Below are 17,415 nucleotides of genomic sequence, written 5' to 3'. Positions count from 1 at the left end.
ACTATAGCACTCAAAAAGCACCAAATTCAGCACTCAGTGCAAACAAAGTCTGCACTGTAGGGGATCACTTTTATACTGTGAATCTAGCCTCTGAAAACTGGCCTAGTCCAATTAACTAATTAACAAGCTCCAGCTGCAAGTGCCTACAAGTAGAAGCCTGTTTAAAGCTGATTGAAAATTCACCTTCTTCTAAACCAAACAGCAACTTTTAAGTTAATTAACTAAATAAAAGAAAGACTAAACTTTAGATAAAAATGAAGCCTTATACTCCCTCGGTCACCAAACCCTTACTATAGCACTCAAAAAGCACCAAATTCAGCACTCAGAATGCAAAGCCAGTGCAGAAGTAAAACAAAGAAGAAAGTGAAACAGTGCAAAAAGAATGTCAGGCGACCACTTAGAGGAGCCCCATTCCACAGAAGGTGCCCCAGTGAACAGGACACGGGAGGCAGACAGGGAACAGATCCCAAAACAAAGAAGAAATAACACAAGCCAGGGAATGGGTCAGGAAAAGTTCCGAGTGGACAGTCTAGTTAAGGGACAAGGACGGGAATCTGAAATCAGCCATGTTAAGTGAAGTTAAAGCAAAGGGAAGAGGAAAAGATTTGAGTTAAAGAAAGATATCTGCAGGGAACAGACTTGGAATGAAATGGGTTTGAGAGAAGCTAGAATATCCAAGTTTGGTGTATCCTTAATATGGGCATTTGGAGGTGTAAAGGTGCACTTTCAGAGACTCCATCAGTAAACACAGAAGTATTTAGAGTCATCGAATCACACAGAAACAGGCCCTTTGGCCCACCATGTCTACGCCGACCATCAAACACCAATTTACACTAATCCCATTTACCAGCACTTGGTCCGAAGCCTACTATGCCTTGGCGATTTAAGTGCTCATCCAGATGCTTCTTAAATATTGTGAGGGTACCTGCCTCCACCACCCTCTCAGGCAGCAAATTCCACATCTCCACCCTCATCTTGGTAAAAACATGTTTCCTCAGGCAGACAGATGGGTGACCACTATAAGGGGCAAGCAGTCAGTGCAGGAATTCTCTGTAGCTGTCCCCCTCTCTAACAAGCATACGTTTCGGATATTGTTGGGGGATGGCTAATCGGGGGACAACAATAGCAGCGGCCAGAGCAGTGGCACCACGCCTGGCAGAACAGCAACAGTCATAGGAGACTCCATGGTCAACGGCACAGACAGGCATTTCTGTGGTCGTGAAAAAGACTCTAGGATGGTGTGTTTCCTCCCTGGTGCCAGTGTCCGGGATGTCACTGAACAGCTGCAGGACACCCTGAAGGGGGAGGGTGATAAGGCAGAGGTCATGGTACATGTTGGTACCAATGACATCAGTAGAAAGAGGGATGAGGCTTTGCATCATGAATTCAGGGAGCTCGGCAATAGACTAAAGAGCAGGACCTCTCAGGTTGTAATCTGTGGATTACTCCCAATACCACGTGCTAGTGAGTACAGGAATAGGAGATTAATGCGTGGTTTGAGATATGGTGCAGAAGGGAGTGTTTTAGACTCCTGGACCATTGGGACCGTCTTGTGGAAGGTGGGGCCTGTACAAACGGGATTAACATGCCTTGCTAGCGGGATTGCTAGTGCTTTTGGGAAGAGTTTAGACTAGTTTGGCATGGGGAGGGGACATAGATTGATAGCAGAATAGGGATACAGTGGAACATAGAAAAGCAATCAGGTCAGAGGGAATACAGCGGTAGTAAGTTTTCAGGGAATAGGACAAGGCTGGATGGCCTCTGCATTAATTCCAGGAGTATTAAAGGTAAAACGGATGAGTTAAGGGCAATGATTGACACGTGTATCTATGATATAATAGTCATCACAGGGCCATACTTGAGTGAGGGGCTGGATTGGCAGCTCCACATACCAGGATATAGAATCTTCAGGCAAGACAGAGGACTGGGTAAAAGAGAAGGAGACATTGCATTATTAGTTAAGAAGGCAGTTACTGCAATAAGGATCAATGGTATTTTGGAGGGGGCATCAAATGAAACTTTGTGGGTAGAGGTGAGGAATAAAAAAGGGACAGCTAGGTGTTTATTATAGTCCCCCAGATAGTCAGCGGGAGGTTGAGCGCAATTTACAGAGTGGTGTAAAAATAATAAGATGTTAAAAATAATAATTATATTAGGTGATTTCAATTTTCCCAAAATTAATTGGGATAACCATCATGTTACGGACTTAGATGGAGTAGAGTTCTTAAAATGTATTCAGGATAACCTTTTAGCTCAGTATGTAGATGATACAACAGGATGTAATAGGAAGGCGTAACAAAGCCAGAGAACCATGGATGATCAGAGACGTTCAGGCTACGATGACAAAGGAAAGAGAGGCTTTTAACAAGTATAAGGGCAGCAAGTCTATAGAGGCATTAATGGAGTACAAAAAGTGCAGGATGGACCTTAAGAAGGTGATGATATATGGCTGCTTTAGTGTCTGGAAGCCAGTGACCAGTGGCGAACCACAGGGATCTGTGCTGTGTCCCCTATTGTTTGTCATTTATATAAATGACATAGATGACTATGTGGGGGCAGGATCAGTAAGTCATCGGCTGACACAAAAATTGGTCAGGTGGTTAACAGAGAGGTTAAGTATCTCGCGTTACAGGAAGATTTGGATTTGTATTTGTCTATTGTCACGTGTACCGAGGTACAGGGAAAAGTATTGATCTACGACAGTCCAGACAGATCATTTCATATATGAAAAAAACTATAGGATATACATAAATACGCAATTTAAATACATAGTCACAGGTTCACATCGGGTGAAGCATACAGGAGTGCAGTACTCTCAGTAGAGAAGATCTGTCAAGAGATCAGATCAGTCCATAAGAGGGTCATTTAGGAGTCTGGCGACAGTGGGGAAGAAGCTGTTTTTGAGTCTGTTCATGCGTGTTCTCAGACTTCTGTATCTCCTGCCCAATGGAAGAAGTTGGAAGAGTGAGTAAGCCGGGTGGGAGGGATCTTTGATTATGCTGCACGCTTTCCCCAGGCAGCGGGAGGTGTAGATGGAGTCAATGGATGGGAGGCAGGTTCGTGTGATGGACTGGGCGGTGTTCACGACTCTCTGAAGTTTCTTGCGGTCCTGGGCCGAGCAGTTGCCATACCAGGCTGTGATGCAGCCCAGATAGGATGCTTTCTATGGTGCATCTGTAAAAGTTGATAAGAGTAAATGTGGACATGCCAAATTTTCTTAGTGTCCTGAGAAAGTATAGGTGCTGTTGTGCTTTCTTGGTCGTCGTATAGATATGGACGGCATAGTCAAATGGGTGGATAAGTGGCAGATGGAATTTAATGCTGAAAAGTGTGAGGTGATATCCTTTGGAAGGAGTAATTTGACAAGGAAGTATACTATGAAAGATCTGACACTGGGAAGTTCCGAAGAACAAAGGGACCGTGGCTTATTTGTCCATAGATCTCTGAAGACAGAAGGGCAGGTTAATAGGGTGGTAGAAAAGACAAATGGCTCACTTATATCAATCTGGGCATAGATCACAATAGCAGAGAGGTCATGATGGAGTTGAACAGAACTTTGGTGAGGCCACAGCTGGAGAACTATGTGCAATTCTGGTCACCACATTACAGGAAGGATGTGGTTGCACTGGAGGGGGTGCAGAGGAGATTCACCAGAATGTTGCCTGGGATGGAACCTTGAAGTTATGGAGTGAGGTTGGATAGGCCAGACATGAAAGTTTGGCCCGCTCTCTCGGCTAATCTGTTTGATGCTGGGTGCAATGGCACAGGTCTAATGTGTTCAATACCGTTGAGAGTAGTGACGTTTTGAAACTCAGCACTTGTGAATATGGTTCCATTGTCTGATACCAGGACTTCACGTAATCCATGAGTTGAAATGTTTGAAAAGTGTAATCCTTCGATAGTAGTGTGTTATGTAGGTGACTTCACCTTCAGAAAAGTCCATCTATTTGGGTGTGTATCAATCGCGAGCAAAAACATTGTGCCCAGGAATGGACCAGCATAATCGAGATGGATTCATACCCATGGCTGGCCAAACCATTCTCAAGAGTGCAGTGGGGCTGCAGCAGGCAACTTTTGTGTGAGTTGGCACTGTTGATAGTGTTTGACTAACTTCTCGATATCAGCATCAATACCAGGTCACTGTCATGATATGCAGACACATACATAATGATATACAGGCGGGCATAGACAACCAGCTAATGGACACAGAGAACACGACATGACCAATAAGCAGGAAGGACACTCAGGGGTGGGATCTGACTATAAAAGACACGAGGCACTCACACTCCGCCTCTTTCCACTGATGAACATCTAGAGAATCAGTCAAGGGTGTTGTTACAATCTCACACCTCCACCACGTGGCTAAGAGCTAGTCTGGTTCAGTCAGACAGAGTAACCACACTTAGGTTAGCAAAGAGTCAAACTCACAGAGAACTGTGCTAACTGTGCTATTAGTTCAATAAACCTGATTGAACTAACTTCAAGGTCTGGAGTATCTTTTGATCTAAGCTGCATCCAGTTGCACCAAGTGTTATACCAGTGTGCCTAAGATGACATGATACCAGGCGACTGCTAATTTAAGGCGGCTTACCTCAGTCCGTTCCATGACGACCAGCAAATGTATCCCGGCACCATGGAGAAGATTCAGGCTCCTCACCAGCTCAGGACCTCCGGCAATCTCAGTGCCAACTAGCGGACATTCACGCAAAAGTTTCTGCTGTACATCGCAGCCTCAGACATCGTGGGTGCGTCTGATGCATGGAAGATCGCGCTGCTCCTCTCAACAGCGGGTGATCAAGCCATCCAACTCTTCAACTCGTTTAACTTCACTGAAGGCCAGGACAAGACAAAGTTTCAGACCATCCTGGACAAGTTCGATAGTCACTGTAAAGTGGACACCAATGAAATCTTCGAGCGCTACATATTCAAACAACGCCTTCAAGGTAAAGATTAATTTTTCAATGCCTTCTTAACTGACCTCCACCTGCTAGCGCTGTCCTGCAGCTTTGGTGATATTGCTGACTCCATGATCAGAGACCAAATCGTGTTTGGAGTTCACTCTGATCCTCTAAGAGAGCAGCTCTTAAAAATCAAGCAGATGACCCTGCAAGTCGCGATTGAAATATGTACAGTGCATGAGCACGCAAAAAATCGGTATTCCCAATATAAATCGGCTGAAAATTAGAAACTTGCCTCCCACGAGGCAGAGATTGTGTAGAGCCCCACGCATGCGCGATGCGAACGGGATAACGAAGCGGCCGACACCCACACTGCGCAGGTGCAGATGACTGCCGACCGCACTGCGCATGTGCGACGACGTACACTGCGTCACAACACCGACGTCATGACGTGCCCGAACTACGGCAGCGCCCACTTAAAGGGACACTGCCCTGCAAGAGGCAGGCGATGTTTACACTCCGGGAAGCCTGGACACTATTCAGCCTTGTGCAGGTCTGCACCACCAGTCAGAGGCCAGCGCTCCCAATTCCGACGACGGTGCGTCCAGAATGTGCAACGACGATTACAGGATTCTGATCCTGGCAGTACAACGGATCCAGATGAGTGCCTGGAATCCACCTACCGAGTGGGCATCATTACCACACGTGGACATGCCACACCAAACTCATCTCGCATTCAGTCCATCCTCGCTGTGGTTTCGGAGGACGAATGGCGTGCGGTGATGCAGGTCAACCGCTGCTCCATCCAGTTCAAGCTGGTCACAGGTGCTTCTGCCTACCTTCTCTCACAGGCAGATTTCAAACGCATCAAGAAGCCCCCCAAGGTCCATCCAGAAGCCTGCCAGCTGCTGGGCTATAGCGGTAATGCCATCATGGCACTGGGGTCCAGCCATCTACTCGTATCCAACCGGAGCACCCATGCACGGTGTGGTAAACCACTGTTGTGCTTATATTAGAGGATGTACGGTAGAACTTGTACTATAGGTTCACCTGTGGCCCCTGCATGCTAGCTCCGCCCAGGAGGTGGGGTATAAATATGCGTGTCCTCCAGCTCGCAGCCATTTTGCCAGCTGCTGTGGGAGGCCACACATCTGATACCAATAAAGCCTCAGTTTGGATTCAACTTTCGTCTTTAAGTCAAATTGATCGTGCCTCAATTTATTGGTATCAGTTTCGAAGGATGGACCTCCGTATTAAACCAGATCGCCTGCAGCTGGATCTGCACTCAAGCGACGCCAGAAAGGACTTGCAGCACTGGCTAGCTGGCATTGAAGCGTATATCAACGCGGCGCCAACCCCTGTTCCAGAGGCTCAGAAGATCCAGATCTTATATTCCAGGCTGAGCTCCAAAGTCTTCCTGCTGATCCAGGATGCGCCAAACTACACCGAAGTCATGACTCCACTCAAGGACAATTACGAGCAAAAGACAAACACGCTCTTCGCCAGGCACGCGCTCGCAACTTGTTCTCAACTACCGGGTGAGTCCATAGAAGACTACTGGAGGGCCCTGATCCCACTAGTCCGGGATTGTGACTGCCAGGACATTACAGCTAAGGAACACTCAGACCTCCTTATGAGGGATGCCTTTGTGACTGGAATTGGGTCAGATATCATACGTCAGCAGCTCCTAGAAGGGGCCACTTGCGACCTCGCAGAGACTAAAACGCTAGCGCTCTCCATGACGGTCGTCCTGCGCATCGTCCAGTCCTACGCCCCCAACCGCACGGCCCACCCCTCCTACGCTTCATGGACCTGACAGGCAGCTGCCCCAGTGGGGGCGCTGCCCACCCAATACGCCTGCTCTATACACCAGCCAGCAAACCCAGGGGGCCCCGATGCTACTTTTGCGGCCAGCAAAAGCATCCCCGCCAATGCTGCCCAGCCCGCGCTGCCCTTTGTAAGGCCTGCGGGAAGCAGGGCCACTTCGCCGCGGTGTGCCAGGCCTGCTCAGTGGCCGCGATGGCTCCCACCGACCCCAGTCACGGACAATGGGCGCCGCCATCTTTTCCTCCCCCCCCCAGACCATGTGCGATCAGTGTGCGCCGCCATCTTCCCCTCCGTGCAACATGTGCGTTTCATGGGCGCCGCCATCTTGCTCCACCCCCGCAACGTGCGTTCCATGGGCGGCGCCATTTTGTCACCCCCAAGACCTCCGGGTGCCGCCATCTTGTCTACCCCTCAGCAATGGACACCACCAGCGTTCCAAGATCTGAACTCAACGGCCGCCCCATTACCCGACGACCAACCAAGGCTCGCCTCCATGTCACTCAACCAGTTTCGCCCGCCTAACCTGACCAACGCATCCACCAGCGTGAAAGTCGACAGCCATGTGACCTCTTGCCTGCTGGACTCCGGGAGCACCGAGAGCTTTATACACCCGGACACGGTAAGGCGCTGCTCACTCACGATACACCCCGCCAATCAAAAAGTCTCCCTGGCCTCCGGTTCAGTCAGACAGAGTAACCACACTTAAGTTAGCAGAGAGTCGAACTCACAGAGAACTGTTCTAACTGTGCTATTAGTTCAATAAACCTGATTGAACTAACTTCAAGGTCTTGAGTATCTTTTGATCTAAGCTGCCTAACACGACAGTCACCACGCATAACTCGTGGCAGTATCTTGAACTTAGCGATGCCATGAGAGCGTTGTGTAATTCAGTTAGGAGCAGCTCTCTGCCTGGTACAGAGTATGATACTATGCTGACAACGCAGTTCATTCTTACGGATAAAGAATGGGTTCATTTCCTTGTAAACTGGCTGGAAAGGGCAGGCGGCTAAGAGCATCCGTATTTGCTAGTTCAATGCTTGAAAGTATATTCATAGACAGACAAAATTAACGCCCATCTTTGAATTCTTGCTGAGGTGATTGGCCGGATAGCCTTGTCTTCTTTGAAGAGACACAAGAGTGGTTTCTGGTCAGAAACGATGGTTAAGTGTTTATCATGAAGACATTGGTGGAATATCTTGATGTCAAAGACTATTGATAGTCCTTCTTTCTCAATTCATAAGTTGCCTTTTACAGCCTCTGAGAGAGTTATTGACACATATCCTATTGGCCTTTCAGAGCTGTCGTCCATCTCACGGGATAACACTGCCCCAACACCATATCAAGAAACGTTGCAGGTCAATGTCAGTCCTTGTAATGGGTTGAAGTGTACTAACGGGTTTGAGGAACGCAGTAATTACTTTACTCTGTTGAAAACTTCCTCTTGGAGGGCCTTCCAAGACTGTCATTTGAGAGTACCTTTAAGAAATGGGCGTTTATCAAATAGCTGTAGTGGTTGTACCTTTAAAAAATGGGTGTTTATCAAATAGTTGTAGTGGATGTACCTTTAAGAAATGGGTGATTATCAAATAGCTGCAGTGATGTCAGGGTGGATGTGGGTGGAGCTGGGCGATCTGGCTGCTTTTACTTTCGTTTTTGAGCTGGCAGCTACAGTGTGTGTTTAGATTCATTTTCAGAGTTGGAGCTGCATCCAGCCAAACAAGGTGTAATTTTCTCTCTGCATGAAAAGAATGTCTTCAGATCACTTGCAAAATTAAAAGTGATAACTGCCATCAGTAGAGAATTTAAATCTGCTGCCTTTGTTAAAGAGGGTATTTGTCTTATGGATGTTGCTAGGAAAGATTAAGGGTTACTCATAGAGTACTGTATTCTTTGGGGGGAGTATTTAGTTGATAGTTGCTAAGATGTTTACTGTGTGTTTATAAAATGTTAACTGGATTCATAGAATAAACATTGTTTTGTTTTAAAAGTACTTTAGATCTCTGTTGCATCACACCTGTAGAGTGGGCCCTTGTGCTCCCCATAACCAAAATCTATTAAAAGTTGTGGGTCAGGTGAACTCCATGATACACTTTGGGGTTCTCTAAAGCCTGGCCCGTAATAAGACCAACAGTGGTGTTTCATTAGCAGAATATGCAAGGGGGCCAATGCCATCAAAACGTTTGGTACAAAGTTCCATAGTAGTTTACCATCCCCAAAAATGAACAGTTGTGATTGTGGGGCAGGCACCTCCTTTATCGTCTTGACCTTGTCTTCCACAGGGTGTAACCCTTGTGCATCTACACAGAGTCCAAAGTAGGTCACCTCAATGGCTTGAAAGGTGAACTTCTCTCTTGAGGCAAACTCCAGCCTCCTGAAATCTCTTTAACAGCTCTTCTAAGTTTGCTAGATGCTCGGCCTCTTTTGATCCACTTATAAGGACATCTTCAAAGTATACTGCAACCCGCGGTAACCCCATAGCAGATTCTCCATTGTCCTTTGAAATATTCCACTGTGTACTGGAATAGGCCTCTGTGTGTGTTTATCCTGACAGACCCCTGGGGAACGTCATTTAATCTGAGTTGCACTGGGGTGATTCCCTACTCTGAGTCCCAATTGAACCCACAGATCATCTGACCCCTACTCTGCTGTGTTGCCCTGAAAGGGACAATCACCACAGTGGTGTTCTGCTTGGCATGGTGAAAATATGTGTATGTGTGGAAGATGAAGCTTGTTTAGCTGTTTAGGGGCTGTTTAGCACATGGCTAAATCGCTGGCTTTTAAAACAGACCAAGGCAGGCCAGCAGCACGGATCAATTCCTGTAACAGCCTCCCCGAACAGGCGCCGGAATGTGGTGACTAGGGGCTTTTCACAGTAACTTCATTGAAGCCTACTTGTGACAATAAGCGATTTTCATTTCATTGAATACATGTAGAGATTCAGGGTAAAGGGTATTGGAAGGAGAGATTTAAACACTGGAGGTGGATCCTTGTTGAAGGCATACAAGTGAAAGCATCATTTGGGAGACAATTCCAATGTGAGTTTTCTGAATGTGGAGATTGGAAACCCTTTTGTGGAAGACAGTGTTTCAGTGAGGCCTATTGGCTCACAGCTCACAGAGGGTGGATGAGACATCCATAGAAATTGTTTTGGTGGCATGTCACTTTTTGTATTGGAGTATAGTGTGCCTGACCACAGTTTGCCAATTAGTTTACATACTTACTGTGAATATTAGAGTACAAGATAAGTATTGTAAATTGTGTTACCTGTACCAATTTGTTTGTATCTATAGAAGAATAGTTGGCGTAAAGCAGTAGTGTAATTTGACTCACTTACTGGTGTCTGTATTGAAATCTTTCCAACCTTTTTTTTAGTATAATATTGTTAATTTTTCTTGTTCAATAAATGTTTTATTATTTTGTTAAAAAATTATCAGCAGACTCCTGTGAATTTGTTCAGTAATTACCTCCATGGTTTCTAAAAAAAATATGAGGATCCATCAAGCCAGGTTTCACTTTGGGATCTAAATTATCCAGTAGTAGCATCAGTTGGGATCATAGAATCATAGAAATTACAGTGCAGAAGGAGGTCATTCGGCCCATCGAGTCTGCAGCGACACTATCCACCCTATCCCCGTTATCCCTGTAACCCAGTAACCCCACCTAACCTTCTTGGACACTAAGGGCAATTTAGCATGGCCAATCCACCTAACCTGCACACCTTTGGACACGGAGAGAATGTGCAGACTCCACACAGACTGACCCAAGCCGGGAATCGAACCGGGGACCCTGGAGCTGTGAAGCAACTGTGCTAACCACTGTGCTACCATGCTGATTGGAACACGTGCTCATGACCACCATGCATATCACACAATGATCGCTTTCTAAAGTTGGTTTTGGCACAGTCAAAAGCACAGATGCTCTAATCAGGAATGTGAAAGGAAAACAATCCATTCAATCAGTCGAACATTGGTTATAATTAGCATTAAGGTACATATTAAACAACTTACAGCAACAACATTGGAATTCAGATTCAGAAATAAAGTTCAACATGGCAGATGAGATGTAAGTTAATAAAATTAACTGAGAACAGAGAAAGAAGAATTGGACACATGGACGATATATATAAAATCCTTCGAGTATGTCGAGGAGTACAATTGCTGGCTGAGATATCCGCAGGCACTTATCTACCTTTAACTGAGGAGGGGGAATTGCTCAAGAGGAAAAATATCAATATGGAGACGGAGGAGCAGGAAGCATAAATCCCCAAACAGTCCTTCTTTTTCAACAATCTTTTTTGCTGTGTCAGGCCTTCAGGGAAGATCAAGAGTTTTTTTTTACGTCATACTATAAAGAGATTTCCCTGCTCTCTCAAAATAGCGTAAGTAGTCAGCACATGTGTTGTGACAAAAGCGAGCTCCCTGAAGGCTTTTATTTTCCACTTTCACCCTTCAGTACTGTTGGCCCCGGAGCAAGGAGTGTGGGAGGTATATCCCACTCTTAGGCTCCCATTCTTAGAAAGGGATTTTCCAGCCCCTTCCACAGCATGTTTTCTGGCAGTGGAGGCACATTACCATTTGCCACCGGTGGGATCTTCCAGACCTGCCAATGTCTACAGCGCTTTGCACGGCTCCCGCCTTCCCACTTCGAGGAAGCCGCCATGAGGGGGGCCGCCATCGGCAGGACCAGAAGATATCACTGGCGGGAAGAGCTGGAATATTCAGCCCTTAGAATCCTCTGCCCACACTTGTTCCCAGCTCCTCAATGGACTCAGCCTTTTATTCACTCTCTGTCTTTCCCACTCACCGATCTTCCGCATAGCACTCACCCTACTCAGTTCCTCTGTGCATCCACATCTGGATGAATCCGCATTTGAATGAATCCCTTGCAAGTTCCCAGAAGATTTACCTGACCAACTTTGCTTCTGCGTTTCACTCACGGATTAAGATTTTAACGGTATCTTTATCTGGAAAATTGTCACGTCTTAATGTTAATAAAATTATGCAGAGTTTTTAACCGCATTCTAACGTTTTCGGTTTTGGTTGATTCATACATTTTGACCCTAAAGGATTAAAAACCCTGTGGAGAGCTCGTTAATATCCAGTGGATGGTAAGATTGCATGGTGATATTTGAAGAAGAGCAGCAGTATTCTCCTGGCCTCCTGCTCCCACTCCTCTTTCAGCCAACACCATCAGAAACACATTAACCAGTCATTCATCTTATTAATGTTTCAGGACCTTGCTGCGTGCAAAATTACTCCTGAATCTTTGTGCAAGAACAGTTAATGGACATCAATGTAATTCACTGCGTGTTAATATTTTATATCATATATTTTTGCTGTGAGCTTGTTAACACGTTAGTTCTCCTGCAATCGGTTTACAATTAACAGGCACTTGGGTGGAAATGTACATTTTATAATTTGCCAATTGCCAATGCATTTTTTAATTGTCAGAATGTAAATTCTGGGCTCATCCAGGTGCTGCGGATTTGTGTATTGTTCACTCCGAGTTTCCAATGTTATTGGGTGTAGTATAACTAGAGACAGATTAAAATCTCCTCGTCCAAACATGTAAATTCCCAATCCATCACACAAACCAGCCTCCCATCCATTGACCCTGTCTACAATTCCCGCTGCCTCGGAAAGGCAGCCAGCACAATTAAGGACCCCACGCACCCCGGACATACTCTCTTCCACCTTCTTCCGTCAGGAAAAAGATACCAAAGTTTGAGGTCACGTACCAACCGACTCAAGAACAGCTTCTTCCCTGCTGCCATCAGACTTTTGAATGGACTTACCTCATATTAAGTTGATCTTTTCTCTACACCCTAGCTATGACTGTAACATTGCATTCTGCAGTCTCCCCTTCCTTTCCTATGTACAGTATGCGTCGTCTGCATTGTCTGCAAAGCATGTAAGAAACAATACTTTTCACTGTCTACTAATACATGTGACAATAATAAATCAAATCTAAAAAGGTATTCTTCCCATTTCTTCACTTCAGCTATTTCCAATTTTTGCAGCACCTTCCCAGAAGAAAAAAACAGTAGGCCTTGGGGAACAATTGATACTGGTCGTGTGTACTTTAAAATGGAACTTCACTTCAGACCAGCCCCAGTTATTTCCCAAGGTTGACTTTTTCTTTTTGCATTCTGTATTGTTTTATAGCTTGGGCTGCGCCCATTTAGCAATTAGATTGGCACTGCCCAATTTCAGCCTTTTGTATGGGAACAACAGATTATCTGAAGTCTTCAAAACGAAACAATCTGAAAATGTATTTTCTTTTAAAAGTTACATTCACTAATTCAAAAATAGGGCAAATACAATGCTCCCCAATAGCCAGACTCTGAGCCCTGTGGGCCATTAACCACCAGCTTCTATTCATGTAAATCAACCCAAATGCTCAGCTGTCAGTCTTGGCTGAGCTCGTCAAACACTCGCCTCTGAGTCAGAAAATTGTGGCTTGAATTCTCGCTCCTCTGGCATGAGCTCATAATCATAATCCAGGCTGGCAGTGCCAGTGCTGAGCAAGTGCCGCACTCGCAGAGGTGTTGGGCGGGATTCTCCGTCTCGCCTAAGCTGTCCAATGGGGTGTCCCTATGTGGGCAGCCCCACGCCCACAAATGGAATTCCTGGAGCGTGGGTGCGCTGCCGGCACAACGGAGCATCCCGACCGCGGAGAATCCCGACCGCGGAGAATCCAGCCCGCTGTCTTTTGAATGCGATGTTGAACCAAGTGGATGTAAAAGGTCCCTTGATTGGCACTCTTCAACAGAGAAGCAGGGGAATTCTCCACAGTGTCCTTGTCAATATTTATCCCTCAACCAACATTAATCAATCTGATCGTTTATTTGTAGAACTTTGTTGTGCACACATTGGCTGCCATGTTTATTAAATTATAACAGCACATTATGGGCTGTAACAACATTTGGGGATGTCCTGAGTGCTGTGAAAGACACAATATAAATACAAATCTTTGTATAAAATATTAATAATCTATGTGAGTCAGCATTTATGAAATCAGGTCCCTTCTCTTTTATCAAACTCTTTATTAGTTCTCCGATCTGGTCAAGGGCACCTCGCACGCCGAGTCTTCGCTTTTGAGGAGTGCCTGTTTTTATCCCTCTCCCTTCATGCCCTTTTGCCATTTCCTCTGGCTTTCTGCCGATGCTGCCTCAGGAGGGAGTCTCAGCATCAAGGCTGGGGACAGGAGAGGAGGTTTGGAGAGCTGTCGTTCAAGGTGATGGGGGCGAGCTTCTGATACTCGGCCATCCAGGTGGCACGGGGATGGGAGCAGACGCATAAGTTGAATCTGGCGCGGTTGGTGAAACAGATGGAGGGGGATTTTAAGAGATGGCATGTGTTGCCACTATTGCTGGCAGGGTGGGTGCAGACAGTGAAAATGACCATGCTGTCGAGGCTCTTATTTGTCTTTCAGAACCTCACGAAATTCAATGCTTTGATATTGGGGTTTGTGTGGGCGGGGAAAACCGCACGGGTTACGAAGGTGCTGTCGGAACGGGAGTGAGGGGGGTGGGGGTGGCCTTGCCAAACAGAATGAGTTATGGTTTTTTTTTAGAAAATATTTTCTTGAGGCATTTCTAATTTAAACATATTTAACATTTTAAACAGAGAGATCCAACACATGCAAGAACTCCGCAATAACACACCCAACTCCCCCCAGCCCTTAACCTTAACTATCCATACATTAGATTCCCTGCCCTTATCCATCCCTTCCATGCCCCCCGCCCCCCCCCCCCCCCCCCCCCCCCCCCCCGCTGCTGACGGTCAATGTTCCTTGAAGAAGTCGATGAACAGCTGCCACCTCCGAGCGAATCCCATGTAACGAATCCCTTAAGGCGAACTTAATTTTCTCTAGCTTAAGAAACCCTGCCATGTCACTGAGCCAAACCCCCGACTTTGGAGGCTCCGAGTCCCTCCATCTCAGCAAAATCTGTCTCCGCGCCACCAGGGAGGCAAACGCCAAAATGTCGGCCTCTCTCCCCCCTGGGCTCCCGGATCTTCCGACACTCCAAATATTGCTACCTCTGGTCTCAGAGTCACCCTCCCTTCCAGGACCTCTGACACAACGTCTGAAAATCTCTGCCAAAATCCCCTCAGCCTCGGACATGCCCAAAATATATGCACATGATTCGCCGGGCTGCCCCCACACCTGTCCTCCATGTCCTCAAAACACCTACTCATCCGGGCCATAGTCATATGAGCCTGACTTCCAACTCCACTCCCAGCTCTTCCTCCCACTTCTTCTTCACCTCCCTCATTGGGACACCTTCCCACTCCATCAGTTCCTTGTATATTTCCGAGACCCCCTCCTCCCCGACCCCTGTTTTAGACAGCACCTTATCCTGTAGCCCCCTTAGTGGGAGGCGAGGAAAGCTAGGGACCTGCCTCCGAACAAAATCCCGTACCTGCAGTTACCGAACGCCATTCCCACCCGGTAACTCAAACTCCTCCTTTCTCTCCTCCAGGCTCGGGAAGGCCTCCTCAATGAAGAGGTCCCCAAATCCCTCAATCCCTGCCCGCTGCCACCTCCTGAAGCCCCCGTCTAGCCCCCCCCGGAACGAACCGGTGGGTGTCACAGATAGGTGACCGCACCGACGCCCCCTCCAGTCTCACGTGCTGCCTCCATTGCCCCCACACTCTCAGGGCTGCCACTACCACTGGGCTTGCGGAGTACCGAGCTGGCGAGAACGGCAGAGGTGCCGTTAACAAAGCATTCAGACTTGTGCCCTTGCAAGTTGCTGCCTCCACTCGCTCCCACACCAACCCCTCCCCCACTACCCCTTTCCTAACCACCGGTATATTAGCTGTCCAGTAGTAATTAATAAAGTTCGGAAGGGCCAAGCCCCCTTCCCGCGCTCCCTTTAAAGAAGGGCCTTCTTCACCCTCGGGGCTTTCCTGGCCCATATAAAACCCAAGATCGCTGCATTCATCTTCCTAAAAAATGCCTTGGGGATGAAGATTGGGAGACACTGAAACACAAACAGCAATCTCGGAAGGACTGTCACTTTCACAGTCTGTACCCTCCTCGCCAATGACAGCAGGAGCACTTCCCACCTACGGAAGTCCCCTTTCATTTGCTCAATCAACCTGCCCAAATTTAGCTTATGAAGCTGACCCCAGTCCCTTGCCACTTAAACCCCAGGTACCTGAAACTCCCTCCCACCACTTTGAACAGCATCTCCCTCAGTCTCCTCTCCTGCCCCTTGCCTGGATCGCAAACATCTCACTCTTGCCCATTTTCAGTTTGTAACCTGAGAACCGACCAAATTCTTCCAGTATCCCCATTATTCCTGCAATTACCCCAACGGATCCGTTATATAAAGGAGCATTTCATCCGCATAGAGCAAGGCCCTATGTTCCAACACCCTCTCACTATCCCCCGCCACATATTCAATGCTCTCAGCGCCATTGCCAAAGGCTCCATGGCCAGGGCAAACAGTAGTGGGGAGAGTGGGCACCCCTTTCTCGTCCCCCTGCACAAATTAAAATATTCTCATCGAACATGGTTGGTCCCCACATTCACCACCGGTGCCTGATATAACAACCGGACCCAATCCACAGGCCCCTGCTCAAACCCAAACATTCCCAAACACCCCACAAGTACCTCCACTCCACTCGATCAAAGGCCTTTTCTGTGTCCACGGCCACCACCACCTCGACCTTGCGCCCTCCGCGGGCATCATTATTACATTTAGGAGCCGCCTAATGTTGGACGTCAGGTGTCGTCCCTTAACAAGTCCCGTCTGGTCTTCCCCCATTACCCCCGGAACACAATCCTCTATGCGTGTGGCCAAGATATTTGCCAGTAATTTTGCATCCACGTTTAACAGGGAGATCGGCCTATACGAGCCACAGCTCTCCGGATCCTTATCCCGCTTCACAATAAGGGGAATCGATGCCTGCGATAACGTTGGGGGGAGCACTCCCAGCTCCTTTGCTTGTTAAAAGCTTTCACCAGCAACAGCCCGGAAAACCTTTTATAAAACTCCACCAGGTATCCGTCTGGTCCCGGGCTTTACCCGATTGCATCGGCCCCAATCCGTCTATAACTATGAGCCCAGTGGTGGTGGCAGCCCTACGGGTATGGGGGCAGTGGCAACAGCATCTGAGGTTGGAAGGTGCCGAGGTGTGGGCACCGATTTGCGACAACCACAGGTCCGCACTGGACGCGAGGTTCCAGGGGTGACGACAGACTGGTGTCGAGCAGTTTGGGGACTTGTTTGCAGGGAGCAGTTTTGTGAGTGTATAGACTTGGGGGAGGAATATGAGCTGCCCAGTGGGCATGGATTCAGATATTTACTGGTTCGAGACGTTGTGAGGAAGTAGGTGCCACCATTTCCTGGTTTGCCGCCCTTGGGATTACAGGATAAGGTGTTATCAAGAGAAGGAGTTGGTGAGGATAAGGTGTCCGAGATTTATAAGGAACTAATGGATTGGGAGGGAGACCCTGATGTGTTAGGCAGGTAGGTTCGATGTGGACTGCACTCGATGCAGGGAAGTTAGAAACAGACGTCTAACACAGGAGAAGATCCAACACTGTTTTATTCAACTAGATGAGCTGCTTCACATATTCAGCTGTGGGTCGACACTATACTGATCTGACTAGTGACCTTGTCGTAGCCTGACCAGACTTACTAGCTACCGCATGGTGTTTGTGCTTGCTAGCTCGT

This window comes from Scyliorhinus torazame, chromosome 3 (genome assembly GCF_047496885.1).
Source record: "Scyliorhinus torazame isolate Kashiwa2021f chromosome 3, sScyTor2.1, whole genome shotgun sequence".
NCBI lineage: Eukaryota > Metazoa > Chordata > Chondrichthyes > Carcharhiniformes > Scyliorhinidae > Scyliorhinus > Scyliorhinus torazame.
This window is presented reverse-complemented; position numbering follows the sequence as displayed.